The sequence below is a fragment of the Phocoena sinus genome, chromosome 2 (assembly GCF_008692025.1).
Source record: "Phocoena sinus isolate mPhoSin1 chromosome 2, mPhoSin1.pri, whole genome shotgun sequence".
Classification (NCBI taxonomy): Eukaryota; Metazoa; Chordata; class Mammalia; order Artiodactyla; family Phocoenidae; genus Phocoena; species Phocoena sinus.
In genome coordinates, this window is record NC_045764.1 from 81194429 (window position 1) to 81213162 (window position 18734).

Below are 18734 nucleotides of genomic sequence, written 5' to 3' on the forward strand. Positions count from 1 at the left end.
TATACTCATCATGCTGTACATTAGATCCCCATAATTTATTTGTTGTATAACTAGAAGTTATAAGACAATGCCAGATTTCCCCTACCCCCAGCCCTTGATAGCTACCATTCTACTTGTTGTTTCTACGATTTTGGCTTTTTTAGATTACGCATGTAAGTGATATGATATAGTTTTTCTCTTTCTCTGCCACACTTATTTCACTTAGCATAATGTCCTCAAATGGCAGGATCTTTCTTTCTCATGGCTGAATAATATCCCATTGTATACATATACCACAACTCCTTTATCCATTGAAGATATGGGCATTTCATTTGTTGACGAACATTTGATGGACATTTCATTTGTTGTTTCCATATCTTGGGCATTTTTAATAATGCTGCAATGAATATGGGAATACAGGTATTTCTTTGAGATCCTGTGTTCATTTCCCTTGGATGTATATATCCAGAAGTGGATTGCTGGATCATATAGTAGTTTTATTTAAACTTTTTGAGGAACCTCCATACTGTTTTCCATAGAAGCTGTACCAATTTCATGGACATATGTTTTTATTTCTCTTGGGTAGATACCTTGGAGTAGAATTGCTGGTTCATATGGTAATTCTATGTTTAACATTTTGAGGAATTTCCAGACTATTTTTCAAATTGGCTGCATAATTTTACATTCCCACCAGCAAGACATGAAGATTCTAATTTCTCCACTTCCTTGACAACGCTTGTTATTGTCTGTCTTTTTTATTACAGCCATTCTAGTGAGTGTGAAGTGATAACTCATTGTGGTTTTGGTTTTCATTTTCCTAATGACTAATGATGTTGATCATCAGTTCATGTGCTTATTAGCCATTTGTATGTCTTCTTTGGAGATTCGTCTATTTAAATCCTTCACCTACTTTTATTTTTTTGTTTTTATTTTTTTGGCAGTACGCGGGCCTCTCACTGCTGTGGCCTCTCCCGTTGCAGAGCACAGGCTCCGGACGCGCAGGCTCAGCGGCCATGGCTCATGGGCCCAGCTGCTCCGTGGCATGTGGGATCCTCCCGGACTGGGGCACGAACCCGTGTCCCCTGCATCGGCAGGCGGACTCTCAACCACTGCACCACCAGGGAAGCCCCTTCACCTACTTTTTAACTAGGTTATCTGCTGCTTGTTTTTGTAAATAAAATTCTACTGGAACACAACTATAATCATTTGTATACTTATTGTCTATGACTGTTTTTGTGCTACAATGGCAGAGCTGAATAGTTGCAACTGTACCATATGGCCCACAAACCTAAAATATTTACTATCTGGCCCTTTATGGCAATAAGCCCCATCTACCCTGCCCCCATCCTAGGAATGAATGTTTATGTGTGTGGGAGGTGAGGAGGGGACTGTCCTTTCACCTCTTGCCCTGTGAAGAAGTTTCCATGGAAATACTTGGAACTGCTTTCCCAGAATTCGCTAGGGCATGGTGTATGAGAGTGTTTCCTAAGGTGCAAATGTGGGGTGAACTAATTCTCACTCAAGAAAGTCACCTACATGAGGTGAGTTGGCTTCAGTAGGAAAAAGGGAGAAAATAGCACCAGATTCCCAGGGGCTGAGAAAGGAGCCACCAGCCTGGAACAGAGCTGCATCTACCAGAGTCAGAAACTGTGAGAGAGTAAACAGGGCATCTTCAAGAGCCTACCATCACTCCTGCCAAAGAGAGTCAGCTTCAATCACCTCCCCGGCCCAGAAGGTGAGAAGTCATCTAGCCTTGTACAAACTCTCCCACCCAGTTCTTCTCCCTGCCCATCCCCTCTGTCCACACAGACAGGGTGCAAAATATGACCAGCTAGAGCTAGGAACAAAGTGAGCAGAGTGGGGAGCCCACTCTCTCCTCACCCACTTCAGGTGCTCAGGCTGCAGCTGACCCCTGTGCAGGGACCATAACTTGCATTAGGAGATATTATTACTACATGGTTCTGGACATCTAATTTTCTGAATTGAGGCAGTGTTTGTGACTTGAAGGGACTCTGGGTCTCTCTATTACTTTAGACTGAGCTTCAAAATTTAGACACTGCCTGGGTTTCTTTTGGGGGCAGGGACTGGCTCCTCACATTGAGTTAAGTATACATGATACAGTGGGAAAAGAAAGCAGTAATCTTTTGATTACATCAGAAATTACGCTGTTCAACATACTGTCACACATGTATGTGAGACTCTGGCTTGAGATGACATACAAATGTTTGTCAAATAGGTTAAAGACCATTTGATAGTTAAAAAAAATAAAATTCAAGAGTTTCCCCATGGTGTATAACTTTTGTTTCATGTAGGGAGTCCATGGCTCAGTAGGTGTCCTAATGGTATATAACCTCTCCCCATATTTTGTTAAATCAGGTGTCACCTCTCTCAGGAAGTCTTCCCTGAGCACCCCTCAACCCTTACCCTGCTCCAAGGCAGGTCACAGTTCCTCCTCAGTGTTACTGAAGCACCTAGAACTTCCCCTTATCAAAGCTCCCACATTTTATAATGTAATCTATTTTCTTGTTTATCTTTGCTGCCAGTCCCAGAATTCCTTGAGGGCAGAGAGCATATCTCCTTCACTGATATATCATAGCATAGTGCTGACAAAGAGTAAGTGTACTCAATCAGTATTATTTAAATCAAATACTGCTTAATAAACTCATTTATGTCAAATGAGGTATGACTAAGTACAGCCACTCACCATAATGCAGCCCAAGGAGGAAAGAGTGAGGAATGGGGACCAAGTAGCAAAAATCCACTCCTTTTCCTAGTAAGTCAGAAAGTGGCTCATTAGAATCCTCTTCATAGTGAATTGACAGATGATGGATCAGCATACTTCATATTCTGTTGAAAGTCACACAAAAACCTTTTCCCGCTTTAGCTGCTCCTATATTTCTGATGTGAAGTTGGATAAAGCAACTTCTCTCTGTACCTTTGAGAGGCTTTAATAGATGTGGATCACTGAATGATAGATGTGGATGCAGCCATCAGTATCAATTGGACGGCAGCTGAAGTAAGAGGATCAGCCATCCTGCAGTCTGGTTTGCCAACCCCACATAGCTAGAGCCTGGACAATTGATCTTTGCTGCTTTAGGTGATCAAACTGCAACCTATTCAAGATGCATATGGTTTCAAAGGCTCCCGAATGCTGATGCTGGACACTGCTAAAAGGGGAATAATGAGCCTAGCACCATTAAAGTTGGAGTCAATTACCAGAGTCAGGAGACTGACATTGTGTGTTTCTAAGTATAATTTGCATCCTTTGTATCTATAATAAAACCTTAATGATTTTCCTGTAGCTTGATCATTCCCTGAGGAGTCACATTTACAGCTTGGTCGAGTAGTGTAGGATGACATGAGCAACACAGTACCATGAAGTTACTGCCCCCTGAGGTTTAATGCCATCCCTACATTTCTACCATTCAAGCTTCCAAGCTAAGGATTGCTTTCTCTGAGCCAGCTTTCCCAGGGTGTATTTGTACCATATTATTTCCATAGGAAGTGATATATTATTTGAGAAAAAAAGTTCACATGGCCAAATAAATGTGGGAAATCCTCTACTAGATGAAGTCTCTTGACATCAGGACATTTCTGAGTTAAGTATGTACCATAAATTATGTGTATAGATATTAGGAATTTCTAAGGGAGGAATAATGTTAACCAAACATTTCACCACTGACCATTTGGTCATGAAGCTACTAGTGGATTATATTCTGACAACATCCTTTGGGAAATGCTGACTTAGGGAACACTCCAGGGATGGCTTCACATCGTGTCCCCAAATCCTTACTGCGAAGCAGTTTGCAAAGTGCTTTCCACCCATATTTTTTAGCTTTTAAAGTTTCTTTAATTAACTTTTCATGTTAGAATAGTTTTTTTAATATCTTTATTGGAGTATAATTGCTTTACAATGCTGTGTTAGTTTCTGCTTTATAACAAAGTGAACCAGCTATTCATATACATATGTCCCCATATCTCCTCCTTCTTGTGTGCCCCTCCCACCCTCCCTATCCCAACCCTCTAGGTGGTCACAAAGCACCGAGCTAATCTCCCTGTGCTATGTGGCTGCTTCCCACTAGCTATCTATTTTACATTTGGTAGTATATACAAGTCCATGCCACTCTCTCACTTCACCCCAGCTTACCCTTCCCCCTCCGCATGTCCTCAAGTCCATTCTCTATGTCCACGTCTTTATTCCTGTCCTGCTCCTAGGTTCTTCATAACCAATTTTTTAAAATTCCATATATATGTATTAGCATACAGTATTTGTTTTTCTCTTTCTGACTTATTTCTCTCTGTATGACAGACTCTAGGTCCATCCACCTCACTACAAATAACTCAATTTCGTTTCTTTTTATGGCTGAGTAATATTCCATTGTATATATGTGCCACATCGTCTTTATCCATTCATCTGTTGATGGACACTTAGGTTGCTTCCATGTCCTGGCTATTGTAAATAGAGCTGCAATGAACATTGTGGTACATGACTCTTTTTGAATTATGGTTTTCTCAGGGTATATGCCCAGTAGTGGGATTGCTGGGTCATATGGTAGTTCTATTTGTAGTTTTTTAAGGAATCTCCATACTGTTCTCCATAGTGGCTGTATCAATTTACATTCCCACCAACAGTGCAAAAGGGTTCCCTTTTCTCCACATCCTCTCCAGCATTTCTTGTTTCTAGATTTTTTGATGATGGCTATTCTGACTGGTGTGAGATGATATCTCATTGTAGTTTTGATTTGCATTTCTCTAATGATTAGTGGTGTTGAGCATTCTTTCATGTGTTTGTTGGCAGTCTGTATATCTTCTTTGGAGAAACGTCTATTTAGGTCTTCTGACCATTTTGGATTGGGTTGTTTGCTTTTTTGATATTGAGCTACATGAGCTGCTTGTAAGTTTTGGAGATTAATTTTTTAAAAATTTACAAAGATATTACAGAGTTCTCCTAGAGCCCACAACCAGTTTCTCCTATTGGTAACATCATACATTCCTGTGATACATTTGTCACCTCTAAGAAACCAATACTAATTCATTACTATTAACTCAACTCCACACATTTTTTGGACTTCACTAGTTTTTCTTTAATGTCCTTTTCCTATATCACATCTAGGATACCATTTAGTCATCATGTCTCTTTAGTTTCCTCTGGGCTGCAACAATTTCTCAGACTTTCCTTGTTTTTGATGACCTTGATAGTTTTGAGGAAGGTGCTTTTTAACAGCAAGAGAGAACAGGGAAGCAATGAAACCAGAAATCTTCTGGAGAGAAAGAAGATGAAGAAAGTTTGAAAGGGCAGAAAAATGTAAGAAAATAAAAAGGCAGGAGAAAAAGTGTATTGACTGTTCAGTTTTACAAGATCAACCCTGACCATAAACTAATTTTGTGGAATATATGTATGGAAAAGATGGATGCAAACCACATTTTAAAAATTTACATCACTCATATATATCAAATCATATCATTTTCTCCTAAACTGATGCCTGGAATAGTTCAAAAGAAAAAAAAGGCAAATATCAAGTCAAAAGATAAAACTCAATAAAATTTAGGACTAAGAAAGACAAAAGTGACTTGAGATGACCAACAGGAAAGAGTCTGAAGGTTACAAGTGCCAAAAGATTGTTCATCAGGATGACAGCCCTTTGATTGAGCTGGTAGCTGTTGACGCACTATCTTTTGTTCCCTCCTCTTTCTTCTCAGTAAAGGATAGTTTTGAAAGTAGGAAACAAGAAATCTCTTAGAAGGCTTGTCTCCTTGTTTCCTGCACTCAGGCTGGAGGTTGGGGCAGGGGGTGGGAGGAACAATGGCTCCTAGTGACTATTTTCCTCTTCCCCAAACCAAGAAAGTACATTTTCCCTTAAACTGGCCAGACTGAAAGAAACCCATGTGTAAGACTAGAGAGGTGGTTATCTGTTGGGTCCAGCGTAATCACTGGCCACAGAAGCCATGGTGAACAGCGTGAGCAGAGAGATCATGACCTGAGCAAGTGGCCAGGGTAGAATTTCTCAGGGCAATGAGAATGCAATGGAATGAGATCTGGTGTGGATCTAGGTAAGAGCACAGCCAATCATTTTATGAGCAAGACCTGAACAAAGCACACATCATTTCTACCCAAACACCACCAGCCTGAACTTAGTCACATGGCCACACCTAGCTGCAAGAGAAGCTGGAAAATATAGTCTTTTGTTGGGTGGCCATATGCCCAAGTAATATTCTATTACCATGGCAGACAGCAAGAACAGATACTGTGAAATAGCTTTCTACATACCCAAACTGTTTGCCCATTCTGCATTCCCCCTTTGTAGTTAATAGAAGCCTGATATTGTTTAGAGAAGCAATGTGACCAGCTGATGCTTGTTTTGCAGCTTCCACTGTAGTTAGGAGATGCCATATGGCATAGTTTTGGCCAAGAAGAACAAAAACAGCAGTTGTCTGGAGGTTTTAGATAAAGCTTTTATTTCACTGATAAAGGAAGATAGGTACAGCTAGTGCTGCCTTTCCTAATTCTTCTTGCCTGGAATGCAGATGTGATAGTTGAAGCTGTATGTCCATGAGTAAAGGACAAAAGAATGGCAGAAAAATCTATCCTGACATTCATGGCCTGCTGGACCAATATTAACAGTTACTACCTTTGGACTTGTGGCATGTAAGAGAACACCCCACCCCCTTTTTAAGCTTTAGCTAGTTAGATTTTCTATTTCTTGTAGCTTATTGCATTATGATACTGAGAATAAGTGGTCAGAACCAAGGATATCCTAACAGCAAATAAGCAGATGACTCAGCCTGAGAAAGAACCATGTAAGAAGATTTGCCTGATTCAGTGTGATATTACACACAGAGAGGTTAAATTCAAAGACTAAAAATGAACAAAGAAGAAAAATAGGCTAACAGATGCATTAATAGATGTAAATACCCTATCAGAGTATTTATAGATAGGGTAGTGAGAACCCTAAATGTAATTATGGGGTATTAAGAAAGTGCAGACAGAATCTGTAAATCCCTCAGAACATATATATGAGAGTGAAGAAGTAAACAGAAGTAAACAGCAAACTTATATATAAAGGAACAGAAATAGAGCCACACATGTGACTAGAAAATTATTAATATAACTAGAAGAAGTTAGCGAACAATGAATATAATAGCAAAAATCATGACCACAAAATGAAACTTTCATTAAATATCTGTAATTAGCTGAAATGCTTACCGTAAAAATCTCGGAAATTTTGTTCAATATTTATCCTTGGTATTCTGAGTGTTTTTCTAAATAATATCTTTGCTTCTAAACTCACATTTTAAAACATCATTCAGATAACATCTGTCATAGGACTGTAAACTATAGTAGTTATAAACCCAGATTTAGGCATTAGAATATCTGCGTTTGAGTCCTGGCCTGATCATTTACTCTTTGTATGTTAGTGAGTAAACTACTAACCTTTCTGTACTTCAACTTAATTATCTGAAGAATTATGATGACAGTAGTATCAACCTTATAGGGTTATTGTTGGAATCAATGACATGGTGCGTATTAAGTAACAGGAACATCATGAGTTCTCAGTAAGTGTTACCACTGTTGTTGTAGAAATACCTAAATCTAAATCAACTACTCAGTCTCTACAATGACTGGATGTCACGCATACAGAGTAACAGCCTTGAAGTTCCAGAAGCACATGCAACACAGTGAACGCCCTGAAGTCCAACCTGTCTGACGATAGTGGGGAGCAGAGGTCCAGAGGAGCACCTGGGCATAGATGCCATTGCTACTCAGAAAGGGTCATCTCATTTTCAAACCCTTCAGATTGGAGACTTGATTTATGCTTTCCTTTAGCTGATATTTCCATGCCCTTCCAGCCCTTTCCTTCTATAGATCCTGGGTCTTTAGAGGCTTTATCATTTGAGCACCTAGAGGTGATGGTTGAAATACTGAAGATAAGTAAGGGGAAAGGTTGATAGATAGATTTTCTTAACAACTGAAAAAAATACATATTTCACTGTTCTCTGTTGTCAGGAAATGATCATAATTGTCCCTGTCTATAAAAGAGGCTCTGAGATTTTCTTGTGGATTTCCCTCTTCCCCCATTTCTAGAAAAGAAGCCAAGATAGTGAACCAGGTACGGCAGATCATGCTAGGCAAGCTAAGTCAGAGATAAAATTAATATGATTGGTTCAAATGTATCCATTTCTTCATAACAGATGAGATTTAAATAAACTGGTGGTGCCATTAGTTTCCTCCCTCCCTTCAAATCAATTGAAATATACTCAGATCCTGTAACTTTTGCCTTCATGCATCCTTGTACATACCTCAAGAAGATTGGTATATGCCATCCCGTTGCCTGAATATGTCCATGTTGTGTAAAGTTATATAAAATTCTTTGGAGAACTGAATCACATAAGAACAACAAATATTCCAAGGGGAAAAAAATCCAACAAAAGCTATACTTTTTATAAGTGTATTGTTCTGTTCTGAAATTTAAATTCTTTGAAAAGAATCTAAAGAAATAATGCCACTGAATACCCAGAATCCTTCAATTCACTGTATCACTGAAAGATTTCTCACTTCCACCCAAAGGACTCATTCATTTTTCCTATCCAGAAAATGAGCATCATTATAGTAAAATTCTCCACAAATTTGCTTTGACCCTCCATTACCCTGTACTCAGTTCTCCCTTGCATCCAAGGGAATGATGTTCTCAAGGAATCTGTAGTCTTTCTATGTCAAGAAGACATTAATATTACACATAAGAGAATGCAAATTCTCTGCTGAGTCAAAGTTGTGTAATCTGGTATTCCTTAAAAGTCCCAAAGCAAAAAATTGTAAGTTCTGAAATAATTACATTTATGCCTTATTAATAGTTAATTGGGAAACTTGTATGTTACAAAACTGCTTTAATGAATATTTACCGACGATCAATTGTAGAGTGCTATATCTCCTCATGTAAATCGAGAGACATGTCTGACAGCAGAAAAACCACTTTTAGTCTAGCCAGGTTGCAGTGAGGCCTAGGTAGTGTGGCAGCTCCACATTCCAGAGATGATGGTTGAGGCCCAGCTCCAAAGTCAAAGAACTGGTTTTCAATCCTACTCTGTGACTTGGGATAGATATTTGGCAACTCAGATATCTCAAGTGGAAAATGCAGTGCCTGCCTCATAAAGTTGTTCTGAGGAGTAAATGCATTAATCCACATGCTGAGCAGTGTTGGGATATTGTCAGTACCTGAGAAACGGTGTTGTGGTTAGGTTATCATTCAGGGTCACACCTGGCCTAGATGGAAGGTACACTTAGCGCCAACATCTGTACCCAGGGAGATGGGCCTCAGGCTTCTACTATGGGCAGCTGCTAAGTCTTTGGTCAGGGACCAATGCAAGAGGGATGGGAGCAGTTCCCACATCCCATGAACACAGAGGGAAGAAAGCCTTCCTTCCAAGGGAAAGAGGAATGAAGGAAGAGAACACATCTGGAGGAAGATACAGCATAGAGAGAATTTATGCTCTGGAATGAATTCCTAGAACTCTTAGACAGTTGTGGCTTTTGGGAAAAACAATGGATTTATCATCAAAAGTTTGAAATGTAAGCTCCATGGGGGCAGAGAATTTGTTGGTCTTGTTTACTACTATATCCCCTAAAATAGAGTCTGGTGTACAGAAGGTATTCAATACTGTACATATTTATGTATTGAATAAATGAATCAATCAATTAAATCATCACCCTGTCTGTTATTAGCTGTGTGATCTTAGATAAGTTATACAGCTTCTCTGAACCTTATTTTATGACCTATAAAGCAAGAATAAAAATAATATGTACATACTTCACAGGACTATTCAAGCATTAAAAGAAGTAGTGTTTTATTGCAATGTTTTGTATGATCAGGAAGACTGTCAAAAATGTACACCACAAGTTCAAAAAGAGTTATTGCAGTTGTGTCATAAAAGTGACAGAATGCCTTAGCCCTAAGAAGGCTCCCCCTAGCAACTCAGCAGTGCCTTAGAAGCCACAGCAGACTGGCAGTCAGAGGGCATGGCCAAACTCTCTTGAAGATCACAGGCTGCCTTCCTTCTCTGAATTGCAGGTTCAACCATGATCTTCTCCCCTTCCAGGATGAAATTCGGAAGGGAACCCCCCACACATCTGCAAGTGAACTTTCCAGTGTTTGCTTTAAAACCTGCCTTATTATAGTTTCATTACGCATTATATACTGAGTCAAACAGAGAAACACCTAACCCAGTTCCTCATCTAATTTTCCTCTGACCTTCTCCTTTTTCCTCATTTTAACCTCCTCTGTTGCCCCCAATCCATGTCTTCTCTCCCAAGCCACCCTGGTCTGGTAGACTAGAAAGAGCACCAGATTAGTATTTAGAATTTCTGGGTTCTTGACTTGGCTTTGCTAAATCCAATCAACACCTGTCTGAGCAAGTCATTGTACCGCTTGGAATTTTAGTTTTCCCACATTCGAAGTTGTGATATTTGGTCTTTGTCCCTGATCCTTGCACAGAGTTCTAAAACCCTTGTAACTTCCTCAGTGGTAAGAGTGAGAAAAGCATCTTTGATATTCATCATGAGCCCCTTTCACCATACTTGAGTTTTTGTTAATTAAGTGACACTTGGAGGATGGAGGCTGGTTGCCAGAGAAACCAACCATTGAGAAGAGTTAAAATTTTCAGTCCCACCACCAGACCTCTGAGGAGAGAGGAGCTGAAATTGACATTGTTCACCAACAGTCAGTGATTTAATCAATCACATCTGTGTAACAAAGCCTCCATTAAAACCCCTAAATGACGGGGTTCGGAGAGCATTCAGGTTGGTGAACACATCAAGGTGCTGAAAGAGTGGTATGCTTGAAGAGGGCCTGGAAGTTCTGAGAGCCTTCCCACATACCTTGCCCTATGCATTTCTTCCATTTGGCTGCTCCCAAGTTGTATCTTTCACCATAAAAAAGTAATTGTAAGTAAAGAGCTTTCCTGAGCCATCATTCTAACAAGTTATTAAGGAAGGGGGCATGGGAACCCCTGATTTATAGCTGGTTTGTCAAAAATGCCGGGGATAGCCTGGGACTTGAAATTGGCATCTGAAGTGGGGCAGTCTTGTGCGACTGAGTCCTTAAACTGTGGGATTTGCATTAACTCCATGTAGCTAGTGTCAGAATTGCTTAGTGTGGATAACCCATACATTTGGTGTCAGAAGTGTTGAGAGTAGAAGAAATAGGAATTTACCTTTAAAAGTGAAGATATTGATACCAAACTCATCAGCTAAAAGTCTCAGCTAAGTTAATATATGTAAATTCTGGAAATTACAAGCATTTGATACATTTAATCCATTAATTTGTTCACTTATTAATTCATTCATTCACTTTTGGTGCTTTTAAGCACCAGCTATAAGGGATAATTATTATTAATATTCTAACTGGTCTCCACCTACTTTGGCTGATGAGAAAGGTAAACTCAAAGTGATCCACAAGTCATAGAAGAAAAAAAGTCCAGAGCACAGGAGGTGAAAACTAGGAAATTCTCACTGAAGGAATTTGTGCCTGTGGGTCTGTGGTCTTCTGCAGCCATGTGATTTTCAAAACTCTCCTTGGCTCCACCGCATCATGCCATTTTGACAATGGCACTATCAACGCCCAGACCTCTCTGCCAGAGCCACCACTAATCAATCTCACACCGCCCTGTTATCAAGGCTGCAGGGCCCTGCGCTCTTGTGAATTACGTGTCAGAGTAATTAATCTTCTCCGTCCTGAAGCCCTTACATGTGGTCAACTGCCACCAAAGCCAAGAGTGATGGTGCAGATTAGTTGTTTAAATGCAGCCTGGAAGCTACCTTCTGAGTGAAGTGGTGCTAATCAAACCCTGCACCCTCACCATAATGGGTCTCTCACAGAAGCAAGTAGCTAATTATGGTCTGGCACTATTTTGGAATTTGGTGATTAACTCCCATAGGGTGGATTAGTTCTTAACACAGAAACATCTGTTTATTTGGGGGAAGCCCATTTATTAAGAATTCTCTTGATCCTGGGTCTTTTTATACTAATTGAATCATAAGAAGATTACTTGAAGTTACATAAAGAATTCCCAACCATTAAGCAAATTGACATTTTTCAACAGCAGTTGTTATTTTTATCATTACTGTTGAAAACTCAGACAAAGGGAATAAAAAGAATATAGCAAAATTATTTTACATTAGAAACAGAGGCATATTTCTACTAACAAAGTTTCAGATATTAATTTTATCCTTTTAAAATTAGAATAGAAAATAAATGAAATGGTTTTACTTAAATATGATATTTTTCCTATCTCAACATATTTAATATAATTTAACTACCTTTGCGGTGACAACATCTATAGTAAATGTCCTAGTTATGCAAAACCATTTCATTATGACCTGAACAGGGGCCAAGACTTTAGGTGGGGTCATTGTTTGAGTTCTTGTGAAAGTTCCATTACAATTTTTTTCCTGTACCAAATTTACTACTGTTAACTTTCAAAATCAAATGAAATGAAGAAACAAGTGCCATGAGACAGGAAAAAATAATATGCCTGGTAAGCGAATATTTTAACAATGTCTATTGTCTGTTTCTACATGTGTCCATTGGCCAGTTTTTAATCTATTTATTTATTTTGGGCAAATTTATTGACCAAATTCAGAAGAATCATTGTCATTGAAATAGCTCTAAATTTGGGGTGTGTCTGTGTGTGTTTGCGTGTATGTATGCATGAGAAGTTTACTTTCTAACCCCTGCCCCAATTATCCATTATTCAATAACATGTTTACTGTAAAAAGTGTTGGAAATACAGAGAAGCAAAAAGAAAAAAGCAAGGTAAAACAAATCATTGCAGTCTGATCAAAGTCCAGCTTCATAAGGTTTAAGCTGCTAAGACTGAAAGGAAAAAATAAGTGTAGTGGGAATCCTGCTCCTTGATCTAGATCAAAATAGAAAAATTTTGAAACAACCCAAAGGAAAAATCCTATAAATGGTCATTTCAGGCAATTTATATTGAATAATGATAATTTATATTTAGTGGTACTTACTAAGTGTCAGGCACTTTATGGATATTTATTTTATCTTCCCAACCAGCCTATAATATAGGGACTCTTATTCTCACCATTTTAGAGCTGAGAATACGCAGGCTTATAGATGCTAAGGCAATTTGTCTACAAATCACTTCTAGAAAGTGGGAAAGGCAGAATACAAACTCATCACTTTAATTAAAGGCACTGTATTATCAACTACCACACTGCTTGCCTCTTTCCTAGTTTTAGACATTCAAAGATGACTGCAAAATTCCATGCAAAAATTATGAAGTAGAAATTCTATAGGTTGATATGGCTCTTAGTTGTATGTAGTAATGTGTGAAAACATTTTCTCAGGTAACGTCTCAGACTTGCATTTAAAATGCCAAAAAGGCAAAAAAAAAAAAAAAAGACATACTCTTTGTACATCACCAAAGATGACTTGGAATGACCTTGAAGTATTTTAAAGAATTGGTGAGGAGATGAAGATGTTGGGCTGAAATCACAAAACACTGGTTTCATTGGTCATGGTATTATTGTTATACTTGAAAATGCAGTCTTCATTCATGTGAGATAAGTAGTCTTAGCAGGATGTCACCAGTCAAATAGGACATATCTTATTTCCTCAATTCTAAGATGCATTTTTTTCTCAATTTAACATTTCTGATTTGGTGGCTTATCTTATAATCACTGCCTACTGTTAATTGGAATTTTCCTTCAAAAGCTGTTAAAAACCTACTGGTTAGTTTGCAATCCAGGAAATATTGTGTTCTTTGGCTCCTGCTGCCAGAATGTCATCCCCAATGTTAACTCTTATGGCAAAGTAAGCCAGTGTCAGACAATCATGAAGTGTAGTCTGTATAAAACTGAATAAAACATACATATTAATATATATTAAAACATATATATTAATCACCAATCTGAGGGCAGGAGAAAACCTCTCAGTAAATATCAGAAATAAATATCCTTACAAGCAGTTTCCAAGTTAAGATACAAAAGCTGCCACAGCAAACTATGTGTCACAGAATGGATTACAAATACTCTGAATTGCATACGTCATTATGAGCTTTGATTATCTGAGCTATACCTATACAGCTATTTGTTTGTAAGATGGGTATATAACAGTATAGACAGTAACCTGCAAATTATGTACAAGTACAATATAACATTGTATAATGTCACTAATATTCCTAAGATTCCAAAGTATTTGTACCAGTTGTAGTCCATTCTACAAAGCAAACACATTTCTTGTGTGATCACAGGTACTGCCAAGTACAGTCGATTTAAAACTAAAATGGCTTACTAGTTTCTAAATAATCCCCTAGGAAACAGTTTAGTCTAGACCATTATCTTGATAGTTCATAATTAGGTTCAATAATAAAGCTTGTTTTGCTGACCTAGGTCAGATTGGCATGTCCACAGCATCTGGGCGCAGTGACCTTGCTTTGAGAGGGTATTGTTAAAAAATCCATTATTATCATCACATACACTTCAGAGAAGTGACTGTTTTGTGAACTGATGGTGTGATGTTGCCACTTTAGATAAAAGAGTCCATGAATTATTGACTTAATGAGTTAATGTTGCTTCATTTCACAACAAAGTCTTCATAGTCTCCATGCTATTTACTGAACACACAATCACAGCATATGAAGGAAGCACAGGCTGTGTTGTGCATTTATAAGCCATATCAAATCTGAAAAAGGCATAACTTCACAGAAGTATCACTCTCTCATGAAGGCATGGCACCTTGGTCAGTGTGTCTCAGGCCAACTCATGGACAGTCACTTGAGATGGCTTTCTTCCCATTATTTTTGCCCTGTAGACACAAAGCAGTTAATTGTTTTTCCTCTCCCCCAGAGTTTGTTTTGGGTCTTGGGTGAGGCCTTCGGATCAGTCCTGTGTAATCATCCAGGCTGTGTGGTATGGTTGTTCCTGGGTAAAAGTTCAGAGAGCCCGAAGAGAAAGCTTACCGCAGAGAACACACAATACCCTGATGCTCACCATGGCAAAACAGAAGCAAAATCTTCTGATGTGATGGTGGTTTTCCTCAGAGTATGCCAAACATGCGGAAGATTATAAAAACCCAGGCACAAAACAGTTAACAGGTTTTCCAGAGAAACTGACGAGTGAGTCACACATATCAATTCAATGGGCTGTTCCTAAGTTTGGTTTTGCTACCTTTAATTGATGCTTATTATCTACTAAGAGATGTATACATAGTATTTCATTCTGTCCTCCCAACAAACCTAAAGGGAGGTATAATTGTTTTCCATTTTACAAGTGTAAAAACTGAGTGCCAGAGAGAAGAAATAACTTGCTCACAGCTGCAGAACTAGCAGGGAAGGTCAAGATTCAGACTGGGGTCTGGCTGACTCCCAAGCTCGCTTAAATGCTCACTCTGCTCCCGGTACCGTGGCCTCCTGACTGTCCTTCTTTCCATGCTTTTCATCTGTATGCCATTTATCAGTCTATAACTCTCTTAGCCTGAGAGGTCTCGTTTGCAAATACCTCCAGCTATCCTCCAAGTCAAAAGTCCACCATACTTAAGATTTCAGTTCCAGCACGACTTCCCATCCTCACCTCTCTCCATCCCTATTGGAATATCTTTACTCTCAGCTTTCCAGCACACCTTTTGCTTTTTAATTAAGACCTTGGTTTAGACCTTTCCTTCCTGTCTCTGTTGAAATTTGATCTATTTTTCAAAACAGGTTTTTGGTGGTTTTATTTTCATGAAGTCTTTTTAGATCCCCCACCTCCATTAAAAATTATCTCTTCTTCCCCTCTTCAAATCCCCTAATACTTTGCTTGTGCCTGCCTCTCTGAGGGTATTTCATCACATTCTGATTTGTGATAATTACGTGTGGGTCTGACCAGCTTCCTCTTGGGAGAAGTGCGAGCCCTTTGAGGGCAGGAACCATGTCTTAATCATCACTGTATCTCCAGGGTTTAGCATCATTTTTAGAACATGAGATACTCAATAAATGTTTGTCAGATGAGTAATTAGGTAACTAAATTGTCATGAAGAAATAGCCAGGTGAAATAAATTAGGTAATGGTTCAAAGGTACTTCATGCAATTTCTTGGTGAAAAGACTACTGTGAAAAAGTAGAGAAAGTTAGCCTTGCCCATTTGTCTTTTGCCCCAGTCAACCATTTTGTTTGCAAGTTAGAATTCAAGTATGGGATGGAAGAAAACTGACTGATGTGCATCAGATCCTCTGCCCCATCTCACTTGCCCTATTTCCATCACCTGCAAGGACCTTTAGACAAACTGGGAAAAATCCCTGCTCCATCTTCGGCAAGTTACTTCAGCACCATTGTTCAGTTTCCTCATCTGTATAATGGGAGTATAATATTACCTATCATTGTTTACCTCATTTCTGGACACATTTTATGTGATTTTTTTCTTTCATGCCTTCACATATAATGGGCTACTCTGTCAGCAAGCTCATCCTGTGTTCCTCTACAATCTGTCCCCTTTCAATGCCATCCATTAATCCAAGGTCTATCTGTTGAATAGCTCAGAATAAGTCGACTCCCTCTTCTACGTAACACTTTTTTGGGTGACAAGAATTCCCACTGGAGATACACATATACAGTTTGTTTGAGGCATAGCTAAGCTGATGGGCACTTGGAACCACAGCAGGAACCATTTTGGGAACTTAAGGGTGAAGAAGCCCAATTCACGTCTCCAACCATGACGAGATGTCTTCTGCTGTGAGAGTGAGTGTGATATCATGGAAGGAAGATAGATTCTCAAGTCAGATGTTCCTGGACTCCATTCCTGACCCTACTGCTGGATTTGGAGGAAGTCACTTAACTTTCCTGAGCCTCATACTTGCCCTACCTTCAAGGATTGTTTGAAGATTGAAAAATATTAATAGAGGCAAAGTGCCCAACACATAGAAGGTATTCTAAATATGGTCATTTCTGTTATCCCTCAGTTTCCTATAACCCCTTTTTCTTTAAAAAAGAAAAAATGACCAGGGGCTCCAGTTGAAAGAAAGCAGTAACAATAACTGTTTTGGTTTTAGACTCCAATTCTGTTCTCCTCTCCCCTCCTCTGCACCACAAAACCACTCTGGGAGGGTGAATGGACTTGCTCTTCCACCTCCTTCCTCCCCACCTTGCCGCACACCCCTTTGCATTCTACCTACCCAGGTGTGTCTCCTACCTGTGATGAAACCCAGCTCTTAAAGGCATACCATGACCTCAAAATCTACATATGTGCCAAGGAGTTCTGTGCTAAATTTGTTATATTATTATTATTTATTATGTTTATTATTATTATATGTGTGCAGCTTCGGTACTTACCGCACCCCTAGTGCCTCCTTCTGGTTGGCTTTTGAGTTGTCTTCTTAAAACACCTATTTCATTTGTACTGTTTGAAGTGTGTCCTAATGTTTTAAGTTTCTTCAAATGCCTTTTGAAAGAAGGCAGGGAAGAAATCCCAGTTACTAAGGTCACCAAGACCTATGGCTTCTTAGCTCTTACCCACCTCAGCTCTTCTCTGATTTCTGAGGCTCTTAGTTCTGTCACCCAGAGACGCCCTCCTCGGCCCTGTCTCTCTCATCTCTCTGTCTCCAACTCCTTTGCAGCCTCCTTGTCCTGCCCCGAAACAGATACATTTTCTAGCACTTGCTCTGACCTCTCCTCCCCTTTCTCTTTCCCTTGGTGGACCCAATCACTGCTATGACTTCAACTTGGACTACAGTGTCAATGATCCTAACTCTGGGTATTAGTCCAGACCCAAGCCAGAGGCCAGCGCTGCCAGAAGCTTTATCATTTCCAGTTCTTCTTGGAAATGCTGTGGGTACCCCAGACTCAAGAAATCTAAAACTAACTCACTTTTACTGATTTCCTCCATCCTCATTTCTGTTAATGACATAATTAAATCCCTAGTCCCCTATACTTGGAACCTCAGAACTTTTTTATGCTCCTTGCTGTCCTTTACTCCACAATCCATCAAAAGCCAAACCCTGCCACATTGGCCTCCTTAGTGTCCCACATTTGGCCCCTTGTTTCCATCCCCACTGCCACTGTCCTAACTCAGGTCCTCATTAGTGCTTGCCTGGACCACTGCCATGTCTACCAGTTGGCCTCCCTGCTTCTGGTCTTTCCCCACTCCAACATAGTTTTCACACTGTGCCACACTCATCTTCCTGAAATACCTCTCTGCTCGTGTCACTCCCTGTTCTGATATCTCTAATATATCCTCAGTGCCCTCAGAACAATGGCCAGATGACTTAGCATGCCAGTCAGGACCCTCTGGGATTTGAGTCCTGTGCCCATCGTGCTTACTCCCCTCCATTCCACCTGCCTTCCAGTCCCACAATCCTCCTTGTCTTTTCTCTCTCCCTTGCCTTGATGCATTCCCTTTCCGTCTCTTCATCAAAACCTAACCTAGTTTTCAAATGCTTCCCCACCTAAGAAGTCTTTCCCAAGCTCTCTGGACAGAACTCATCTTCCTACTCTGTATTTTGCTAACACTTTGGTTATTATTTGATAGAGGTCATAGAAGGAACTGATTTTTTAAAACATCACTATATGCTGAACTAAGTGGTTTATATGTTTGTCCTTTTTAATTTTCATAGTAATTCTATAAAATGCGTTTTTACAGATGGGAAAACTGAGGATCATATAGATTAATTAACTTGGCCAAGATCATACAGGTAATGAGGAACAGTATCTCTTCAGACCTCACTACCTGTACTCTTTTCACTATACATAAAGAGGATAAAGAGCCACAGAAATCTA